Here is an 11078-nt window from a genome sequence, read left to right as displayed (position 1 = left end):
GGCAGGCAAGGTAGTTAGTGATAACGGCCGTAATTTTGTGGCAGCCATAGCCCTTTCAAAACTCAGCCACATACCTTGCTTGGCTCACACCTTGAACCTGGTGGTGCAGTGCTTCCTCAAAAATTATCCGGAGTTAACAGCCCTGCTCCAGAAGGTGCGAAGACTGTGCGCGCACATCCGCCGGTCGCCTGTACACTCCGTTCGTATGCAGAAGCTGCAGCGATTGCTCCACCTTCCCAACCACCGCCTCATTATCGACATTGCAACAAGGTGGAACTCCACCCTGCACATGGTGGAGCGGCTGTGCGAGCAGAGGCAGGCCATAATGCATTTGTGGGAGAATACACGGCCAGGCACTTTGAGAGCAGACATGGAGTTGACAGGTGTGCAGTGGTCGAAGCTGAAAGACCTCTGTAAAGTCCTTCAGTGTTTTGAGGAATGCACACGGCTGGTAAGCGCAGACGACGCCATCCTAAGCATGAGCATCCCACTTATGCGTCTGCTCATGCAAACTTTGACGCACCTTAAGGAGCAGGCGTCTGCAGCCAATGTTGATGAGGAGGAAGAGGAGGAGGGAATCCTTGATGACATTCAGCCATTGTCTGCTCAGGGACCTCTCCTGGACGAGGTGGAGGAAGAAGAGGAGGAGGAGGATGATGATGGGGATGATTACTTAGGGGAGGAGGATGCATCTCGTGGGGCAAGTGAAAATGTTGGCGTGGCAAGGTCTGGTACAGGGTTTGTGCGTGACTGGAGGGATGTGGATTTGCCAGAAAGTGCTCCTCCAACCAGCACTCGCAGTGCATCATTGACACCGGGAACATTGGCCCACATGTCAGATTATGCCTTGCGGATCCTAAAAAGGGACCCCCGCATTGCCAAAATGATGAACGATGACGACTACTGGTTGGCCAGCATCCTGGATCCACGCTATAAAGGCAAATTACAAAACATCATGCCACAGGAGAACCTTGACCTAATATTGGCTAATAAACAAGCAACTCTGGTAAATCGGTTGCTTGAGGCATTCCCAGCACACAGCAGCGGTGATGGTTCTCACACGAGCCGTACGGGCCGGGGGCAGCTTGGCAGAGGTGTTCGTGGTGCACACAGCAGAAGTGGCGTTGGAGACAGGGGTTTCATGACAATGTTGTGGACTGATTTTTCAAATACCGCTCACACAACTGGTAATACTGCATCGATGGAAAGTGACAGGAGACAGCAGTTGTCAACCATGGTTACAAACTACTTTTCCTCCCATATCGATGTTCTCCCACACAGGTCATTCCCCTTTGACTATTGGGCCGCTAAACTGGACACCTGGCCTGAATTGGCCCAATATGCCTTACAGGAGCTCGCTTGCCCAGCTGCAAGTGTGCTATCGGAAAGAGTCTTCAGTGCAGCTGGATCAATCCTGACAGAAAAAAGGACCCGTCTGTCAACCCAAAATGTGGATGATCTAACCTTCATTAAAATGAACCACGCATGGGTTTCCAAGGATTTTGTCCCACCTTCCCCTGATGACACATAGGGTGACAGAAAAATGGCTTGCTTTGGTCCACCTCTTCCTGGGACTTGACCTATTTCGCCTTTTGCATCAGCTGAATGTCCAACATCAACATATGCCACTTTCTAAAACTCCCTAACTGTGCTGCCTCCCCCCCCCATGGCCGGGGTCACCACCTAGCGCACGACACCGTGCGAGTGCCGTTGCCCTGGACAGGTGGGTAGGCCGACTCTTGGGCGCGGGCACTGGCACAGGGTCCCTCATAGTGCAATCAAGTGTCTCTGACGGTGGTGGTGCACACCCGCCGTCAGACACACCGCTGTACTATGAGGGCCCAGTGCCAGTACCGACGCCCACGAGTGGGCCCCCCTTGCTTGGGCAGGGCCCCAGCATTTGCAATCTTTACCTCTCCCTGCTCCTCCGCTGTGTAATCTGGGCCGTCAAATCCATACTGTGCCTGACACCGTCTGAGCCTGCCTCCTGAGACATATATTTTGAATGTGTACGCTATCCATACATGTTATCCGGGGATACGGTACCCTTTCTAACCTTTGTGCAATCACGTGCAATCCATACTGTGCCTAACACCGTCTGAGCCTGCCTCCTGAGACATATATTTTGAATGTGTACGCTATCCATACATGTTATCCGGGGATACGGTACCCTTTCTAACCTTTGTGCAATCACGTGCAATCCATACTGTGCCTAACACCGTCTGAGCCTGCCTCCTGAGACATATATTTTGAATGTGTACGCTATCCATACATGTTATCCGGGGATACGGTACCCTTTCTAACCTTTGTGCAATCACGTGCAATCCATACTGGGCCTAACACCGTCTGAGCCTGCCTCCTGAGACATATATTTTGAATGTGTACGCTATCCATACATGTTATCCGGGGATACGGTACCCTTTCTAACCTTTGTACAATCACGTGCAATCCATACTGGGCCTAACACCGTCTGAGCCTGCCTCCTGAGACATATATTTTGAATGTGTACGCTATCCATACATGTTATCCGTGGATACGTTACCCTTTCTAACCTTTGTGCAATCACGTGCAATCCATACTGGGCCTAACACCGTCTGAGCCTGCCTCCTGAGACATATATTTTGAATGTGTACGCTATCCATACATGTTATCCGGGGATACGGTACCCTTTCTAACCTTTGTGCAATCACGTGCAATCCATACTGGGCCTAACACCGTCTGAGCCTGCCTCCTGAGACATATATTTTGAATGTGTACGCTATCCTTACATGTTATCCGGGGATACGGTACCCTTTCTAACCTTTGTGCAATCACGTGCAATCCATACTGGGCCTAACACCGTCTGAGCCTGCCTCCTGAGACATATATTTTGAATGTGTACGCTATCCATACATGTTATCTGGGGATACGGTACCCTTTCTAACCTTTGTGCAATCACGTGTAATCCATACTGGGCGTGAGAACGGCTGGCGAGCTGTTAAGCAAGCTACAGCACCTGTGGTTTGCACACGTAAGTTTTTCATTTTTTCAGGAATGACTGTTAGGCCTAATTCCGGAACTGCAGTTGACCTGCACTTACTGGGAAATCATTGTTCGTGGGTAATAATTGTAATCAGTGATCCCCATCACTAACGTTGTTCAGCGGGTTATCTGCACCTGTAAGCGACAAACGCTGGCCTTTTCAGTGTAGCGCACATGCAGCCACGGACATGTAAGGGCATGACACACCAGTTATTGGCCAATCTCATGTTCCAGAGCCTCACGTGTCCCTCTAGTAAGCCGGACTCGGACCGCGGGGCATAACGGAGTCTCATTCGTTAACGGAATTAAGCTTGCAATGTGTGCATCTGTTCTGTAGCTGGCATGGTTGAGGTTTCCCAGGTGGAGTCGAATTTAACCGTAGGCTCCACTCCTGGTGGTGCCCTTCTGGACATTCCTTTAAGGTTCAGCTTTGCAACCATACTGCCCACGTAAAACAAACAATTTGCCTTCATGAACGCTGTTTGGAGGGTCATGACTCGTGGGAATAACGCCGCCCAATCAGTTAACCTGCTAGAGAGATCCTTCGTTGCTCCCAAGCATGACATCACACTCCCTAGGAGGAAGGTAATGCCACTGTGGCGACCGTACTCCTGGGGGCGACACAAGTGCACTGATGCCCAGCCACTGCTCGATGAATCTGCTGGTACATTGACCCAGACCACTACATTCCCCTCGCACGCTACACGGCCTGAATCTGACCCTGATGAAACTCAGGTTACCCTTCCCATATACAGTTCCATCTTACACGGTGACAAAGAGGAAGCTGCAGATGAAAGTGCAGGTTCGGCCCACCCGCCATCAGACACACCACCGTACTATCAGGGGCCCTGTGCCAGTGCCGTCGCCAACGAGTGGGGCCCCCCTGCTTGCTCAGGATCACAGCACTTGCAAGGTTGAAATACTGTGCAGTGAGATGGAAGATGGGGACGACGAGGAGTCCACACTAGTACAGGGATTCCCTAGCGAGGAGACTTATTTGATTGTTTTCAATGTTGGGACAGCAATTTTTGGGGAGCACGTTACTCTGGAGAATGATAGATGGGGCCCACCATACACTGGAACATTCCAAAGGTGGACATCAGACACTGGAGCAGCATTTACAGGGCCCATTATACACTAGAGCATTAGAAATGGGGCCCATTATGTTTGGAGCATTATTTGGGCCCATAAGACAGTGGAGCTTCATCCATGGGGACCAACATATACTGTAGCATTATGTGGAGCTCATCATATACTGTTTCAAACATTATATGGGACCAATGATTCTTTATGGAGAAATAGATGGGCCTCGTCATGAGATGTAAAAAGTGAAGTATTTTTCATTGTACTATACCGCTATTTCTCTGCCGTATCGGAGCATGATGAGTTTTGGTATGTGTTAAAGGGGCGCTCTTTCGCCCAGGGCACATGAAAACCTGGAGCCAGCCCCCCCCCACAACTTTAGCCAAATAACCCCCATTTTTCAGTGCGTAACTTGTATTATGAAGTTAATTAAGGTTGACAAGCTTAAGTAAGAAGAATTGATGCTTTTGGCATTCAAATGGGCACTGTAGGTGTGTTTCCTGTCCTCCTCTCACTGCTGACTTTTATTCCCCATTGACTTACATTGGGTTTCGTGTTTCGGGACGACCCCGACTTTTCCCTATAATCGGACGATCTTGCTCGAAACGCGACCCTAAAAAACCAAAAGTCGCTCAACTCTACTTGTTACTATTTCAATTGCAAAAATGAATTAAAACCAGGATTCTTATATACATTACAATTATACATTCATAATCCAGAAATAATGAAAAAATAACAAAATATAAATATGTGATAAAATGCCCAATTCAAAAAATATATATTAAACTAGAACTGATGAACAAACTATGTTTATAGACTGTGACGCATCAAGGATAATGCTGTGTGCCACTGCAGCGGGTCCAGACACACTGGGAGAATAAAGTTATTGTGGAGCCAGCTTAGCCCTTTTAACTCCAGAAAAGTTTCTTTATAAAATTTAATTACTGTATTTTTCGGATTATAAGACGCAATTTTTTCCCCCGAAATTTGCTGCCGCTGCGGGGGGGCTCGCCAATATTTTGTGAAAGGCCAGAGCCCTCGGCAGTTCCATGGTTTCCTGTGTGGTGACTCTGGGGAAAAAGGCCGCCGGGGGGCGGTGCATGCGTAGATGGAGATTTCGGCACCAAGCTGAAATCTCATCTCCCAAGATCTTGGTGCCGAGATCTCCATCTGCGCATGCGCTGCCCCCCAGCGGCCATTTTCCCGGAGTACACCGCACAGGAAACCATGGAACTGCTGGGGGCTCTGGCCTTTCTCAAAATTTTGGCAGAGCCCCCCTCAGTGGCAGCAGCAGCAGCACACCAAAAATAGGACAGTGACAGCACACCGGACACAGCGCAGCGGCTGCACCGGATACCCGCAGCGGCATGCCACACATCGGTACACCCACTCATCCCAGCCTGCGACCTGCAGCAACACTCCAGTCTTTCCTTCTCCAGCAGCAACCCTGGGACCCCGCTTCACCGCAGCCACCACCCCCGGTAAGCAATAAGACACATGGACTATAAGCACCACTGTTTTATTAAAAAAAAGTTTTTTTTCCTATTTTTCTCTTCAAAATTTGGGGTGCGTCTTCCAATCCAGAGCATCTTATAATCCGAAGAATACGGTAAATAAGAAAGGGACTAATAATAAGGAACAATTATTAGACTATTCTTCTAAGATTAAAATAAAAATAAAGATTGAATTCGATCACTATCAAAACTGTATTAGCGGGTTCTGAAAACCAGAAATATTACTAAGAGCTACTGCTGTGTATGTGGACTCAGCGCATAGGAACTGCGAAACCAGTGATGGAATGAATTGGAGTGCAGACAAAATTACCATTAATACCACATTCATAAAACAATGTAGAAAAATTACTCAACGAATCATGAGTACATAAATAACTATAAATAATATATAAAAAGAGGGGACCAATATTGTGTTACTAAAGGAATTTGTCAGTTGAAGGTCGAGTGTGAAGTTCTGAAGCATTGCAGATAATGAAAGACTAGTGAATGAAGGGAGTTGTAGTGTGGAGTCACAGGGCTTGATGATACCCAGATACTATCTGTGAAATGGGGAGATGAAGTGCCATAAGGGGAGAAGCCGAACAATGGTAAGAGATACTGAAGAAAGAAGCTGTGTACAATGTTCATGTACATCAAAGAGAGAGAGGACTAGGGACAGAACAATGAAATGCTAATTCACAAGTAACAATTGGAACAAAGAGTGGATTAGATAGAAAACACTAAAGACAGATCACTAAAAAAAAGGCTAATGACCTTCAGCACCATAAAGGGCCTGTCACACTAAGGCTGGTTTCACATTTGCGTTTTTTAGCGCTGGAAAAAAACGCATATGTGCGCATGCGTTTTTTCCCCTATATTTAACATGGGTGCGCATACCTGCGCGCTTGTAAGCGCATGTATGCGATTTTCATGCGCTGCGTTTTTTTGGGGTGTGCGTTTGTATTTTCCAGACGCAGCATGTTGCATTTTTTGGCCCTGCAAAAAAGCGCATGCGCACATATGCGCACGTTTTGCGCTAAAAATGGCCATTATAGCCTATGGATGCGCATATGTGCGCACTGGCATGCTCATGTATGCGTTTTTTTGCATATGCGGTTTTTTTTTAACCATGGAATTTAGGGGTTTGGGTTAGAGTTAGGGTTAGTTAAGGGGGTTTAGGGTTAGGGTCAGGGTCAGGGTTAGGGTTTGGGTCAGGGTTAGGGTTAAGTATGGTTTGGTTAAGGGTTAGGGTCAGGGTTAGGGTCAGGATGAGGGTTAAGTATGGTTTGGTTAAGGGTTAGGGTTAGGGTCAGGGTTAGGGTCAGGGTTAGGGTTAGGGTTAGGGTCAGGGTTAGGGTTAAGTATGGTTTTGTTAAGGGTTAGGGTCAGGATTAGGGTTAAGTATGGTTTGGTTAAGGGTCAGGGTTAGGGTTAGGGTCAGGGTTAGGGTTAGGGTCAGGGTCAGGGTTAGGGTTAAGTATGGTTTTGTTAAGAGTTAGGGTCAGGGTTAGGGTCAGGATTAGGGTTAAGTATGGTTTGGTTAAGGGTTAGGGTCAGGGTTAGGGTTAGGGTCAGGGTTAGGGTTAAGTATGGTTTTGTTAAGGGTTAGGGTCAGGGTTAGGGTTAGGGTTATGGTTAGGGTTAGGGTCAGGGTTAGGGTTAGGGTTAGGGTTAGGGTTAGTTTGGGTTTAGGGTTTGGGTTAGGGTTAAGTATGATTTGGTTAAGGGTTAGGGTCAGGGTTAGGGTTAGGGTCAGGGTTAGGGTCAGGGTTAGGGTTAGTAAAGTCATGGTTTGGGTTAGTGTGAGGGGCCACCTAATGTTGGAAAAAAACGCAAACGCGGTAAAAACGCACTAAAAACGCATACAAACGCATAAAAACGCTGCGTTTTTTTCATGCATGCTCATAAAAATGCTTGAAAAAAACGCAGCAGTTGTATGCTTTTGTATGCATTTTTTCAATGCGTTTTTTTGCGGGAAAAACGCGCTGCAAAAAAAAAGCAAGTGTGAAACTAGCCTCAGCGATATCGCTAGCAATATCTCTGAAACGTCACTGGTTTTTGATATTGCTAGCGATATCGCTTAGTGTGATACTTACCTCCGACCGGCTCCCCACTGGTTATCGCTGATCGCACGAGAACGTCCTGGACTGTTTCTCGTCGTCGGCTTCCTGCTGGGCTTTCTGTGGAGAGATGAGCGACGAGCGTGGAGCCGGGCGGGAGGACGTCAGGATCGCCTCGTCTGACAGGTAAGTAGTGACCCCCGTCCCCTGCGAGGTCGCTGGTGAGATCTGCCTGTGTGGCAGCTCACTAGCGACCACTTAGCGATGTACCAGCGATCCTGACCGCATCATATCGCTGGTCGGGATCGCTGGTGCATCGCTAAATGTGACAGTACCTTAAGGCTATGTGCCCACGTAGCGTTTTTCAAGCGTTTTTTTCCTGAGCAGAAACGCATGCCCTTGCCAGGGAAAACGCATGCGCTTTTTGACGCGATTGTCAAGCGTTTTGACATGCGTTTTCCTATGCGTTTTTGCAATTACAGTGCATGTATGCGGAATCGCATGCGATTCCGCACAATAAGGCTATGTGCCCACGTAGCGATTTTTAAGCGTTTTTGCCGCGATTTTTGGCGCGAAAACGTTTAAAAATCGTGTACAGAACGCCCCCATGCATTCCTATGGCATTCCGCACATGCTGTTCTAATGCTGCGCTTTTTTCCGCGGCGGAATCGCATCGCGGAAAAAATCGCAGCATGCTCATTCTTTTGTGCGGAATCGCAAAGAATTGCCGCGATTCCGCACCCATAGGAATGCATGAGAATCGCTTACTTCCCGCATGTGGCTATGCCCACCATGCGGGAAGTTAAGCATCTCATGTGCGGTTGGTACCCACGGTGTGGAGGAGAGGAGACTGTCCTCCAGGCCCTGGGTACCATACCCCTGTAAAAAAAAGAATAAAAAATAAAAAATCGGGGTATATTTACCTTCCGATGTCCCGCGCTGCATTCCCGGCCTAGCGTTCCCAGTAATGCCTTGCGGCAAGGCCCTGTAATGACGTGGTCTCGCGAGATCGCTACAGTAACGCGAGACTACGTCATCACAGGTCTCGCAAGGCATTACTGGGAACGCTGAGGCCCGGGAATGCAGCGCGGGACGCCGGAAGGTAAATATACCCCGATTTTTTTATTTTTTTTTAGCATTTTAACATTCTATCTTTTACTATTGATGCCGCATAGGCAGCCTCAATAGTAAAAACCTGGTCACACTTGTCAAACACTGTTTGACGAGTGTGACCAACCTGTCAATCACTTTCCAAGTGATGCTTCAAATCGCTTGGAAAGTGCTTGAATAATCGCACGCGAAAATCGCGGCAAAATCGCGATCATAATCGCGGTAAAATCGCGGTGAAATCGCTGCGGAAAAAAACGCACGATTTCTGGGAAGGAGTCCGGTTTTTCGTGAGCGTTTTAAAACGCTACGTGGGCCCACAGCCTAAATGAACATGCTGTGTTTTTTTCCGCTAAGCGTTTCCGCAAAGGAAAAAACCGCACCATTAGCACAACATGTGCGTTTTCCATTCTATTACATTAGATGCTTTTCTTAAGCGTTTCCGCAGCAGAAACGCTTGTCTAAAAGCGCTGCGGAAATGCTTAAAAAACGCAACGTGGGCACACAGCCTAAGAGAAACACTAGATCCAGGAGACCAGAAACAGGAAAGGTAAATTAAGTCACTGGATGTTAAGATGAACAGGATAATATTTTTATGGGCGAGAAGAAATATGCACAGAATTAAAGGGAATCTGTCACCAATTTTTTAAACTATAAGCTGCAGCCACCGCCATCAGAAGCTTATCTACAGCATTCTGTAATGCATTCTGTAATGCTGTAGATAAGCCCCCGATGTAACCTGAAAGAGAAGAGAAATTAGTTATATTATACTCACCCAGGGGCGAACCGGTCTGGCGCCTCCCATCTTGTAGCGATGACGTCCTCTTCTTTGCTTCCCGTCGCGGGCACACTGCTCTGCCCTGTTGAGGGCAGGGTAGAGTCCTGCAGTGCGCAAGCGCTGGGAAAGCTCAGAGAGGTATATCAGGGTATAATATATGGTAGTACACGTCTTATTAGCAGGGTTTGGGGGTAGCCCCCTCATAGAATATAAAGTAGCCCCCCTCATAAAATAATTATATTTTATAGTAGACTCCCTCATGGAATATAATGCAGCCCCCTCATAGAATACAATGCAGCCCCCCCTCTTAAGGTATAATACAGCACCCCACAAAATATAATGCAACCCCCTCATAAGGTATAATGCAGCCCCCACCCATAGAATATAATGTAACACCCTCATATGGCATAATGCCGTCCCGTCATATACCGCATTTTATGGCATATAAGACGACCTTTTAACCCCTGAAAATCTTAATAATAATCTTTATTTTTATATATCACTAACATATTCCGCAGCGCTTTACAGTTTTGCACACATTATTATCGCTGTCCCCGATGGGGCTCACAATCTTAATTCCCTATCAGTATGTCTTTGGAATCTTCCTAAAAGTCGGGGGGGGGGGGGGGGGTCGTCTTATATGCTGGGTGTCATCTTAAAGGGAGGGTGCGGACCAATCATCATATAGTGGGGGGGAGTGGTCCTGATGACAAAGGGAGGGGGCGTCTCACAGGGAAGGTGTAAGTGGAGTATCCCCCCTATTACCTCATTTGTGGCAGCGGTGCGCTCTGCGGGTCTCTGTGCTGGGGGGCGGCGGCGGCTTCTCTTTCAGCAGCATGGGGGCTCTGTGCTGGGGGGTGGTGGCAGCTCTTTGTACAGCGGCGGGGCTCCACTGGCATTTTCTTAAGGCCCGGAGGCCCTGGCAGCTCTATTGCTGTGATGCGGTGGCCTCCGGGAAAATGGTCGCTGGGGGGGGGGGGCGGCACATGCTCAGATTCAGATCTCGTCCAGGCCTCCGGGCTTTGAGCAAATGCTGACGGAGCCCTGACGCTGCACAAAGAGCTGCCGCCGCCACCCCCCGCACAGAGACCCCACGCTGCTGAAAGAGGAGCCACCGCCCCCCCAAAAAGACCCGCAGACAGCACCGCTGCCACAAATGAGGTAATAGGGGTGGATACTCCACTTACACCTTCCCTGTGAGACACCCCCTCCCTTCGTCATCAGGACCACTCCCCCCACCATATGCAGATTGGTCCGCACCCACCCTATAAGATGACACCCGGCATATAAGGAGACCCCCGACTCTTAAGATTTTATATTTTAACTGGAAAAGTTGGGGGGTCATCTTATATGCCGGAAAATACTGTAGTATAATGTAGCCCCTCCACAGAATATTATGTAGCCTCAGAGTATAAAGCAACCCTCTCATAAGGCAGCCCCCCATAAATTATACTGTAGTCCCCTCATAGGGCATAATCCAGCTCCCCTCATATAGTATGATGTAGCCCCCTGAGAATAATGCAGCCCCCACAGAAT

Source organism: Dendrobates tinctorius, unplaced genomic scaffold (assembly GCF_039654945.1).
Source record: "Dendrobates tinctorius isolate UK_male_01 unplaced genomic scaffold, ASM3965494v1 ptg000152l, whole genome shotgun sequence".
In the NCBI taxonomy this organism is placed as follows: Eukaryota; Metazoa; Chordata; class Amphibia; order Anura; family Dendrobatidae; genus Dendrobates; species Dendrobates tinctorius.
The sequence above is the reverse complement of the archived record's forward strand: the minus strand, read 5'-3'. Positions refer to the sequence as shown.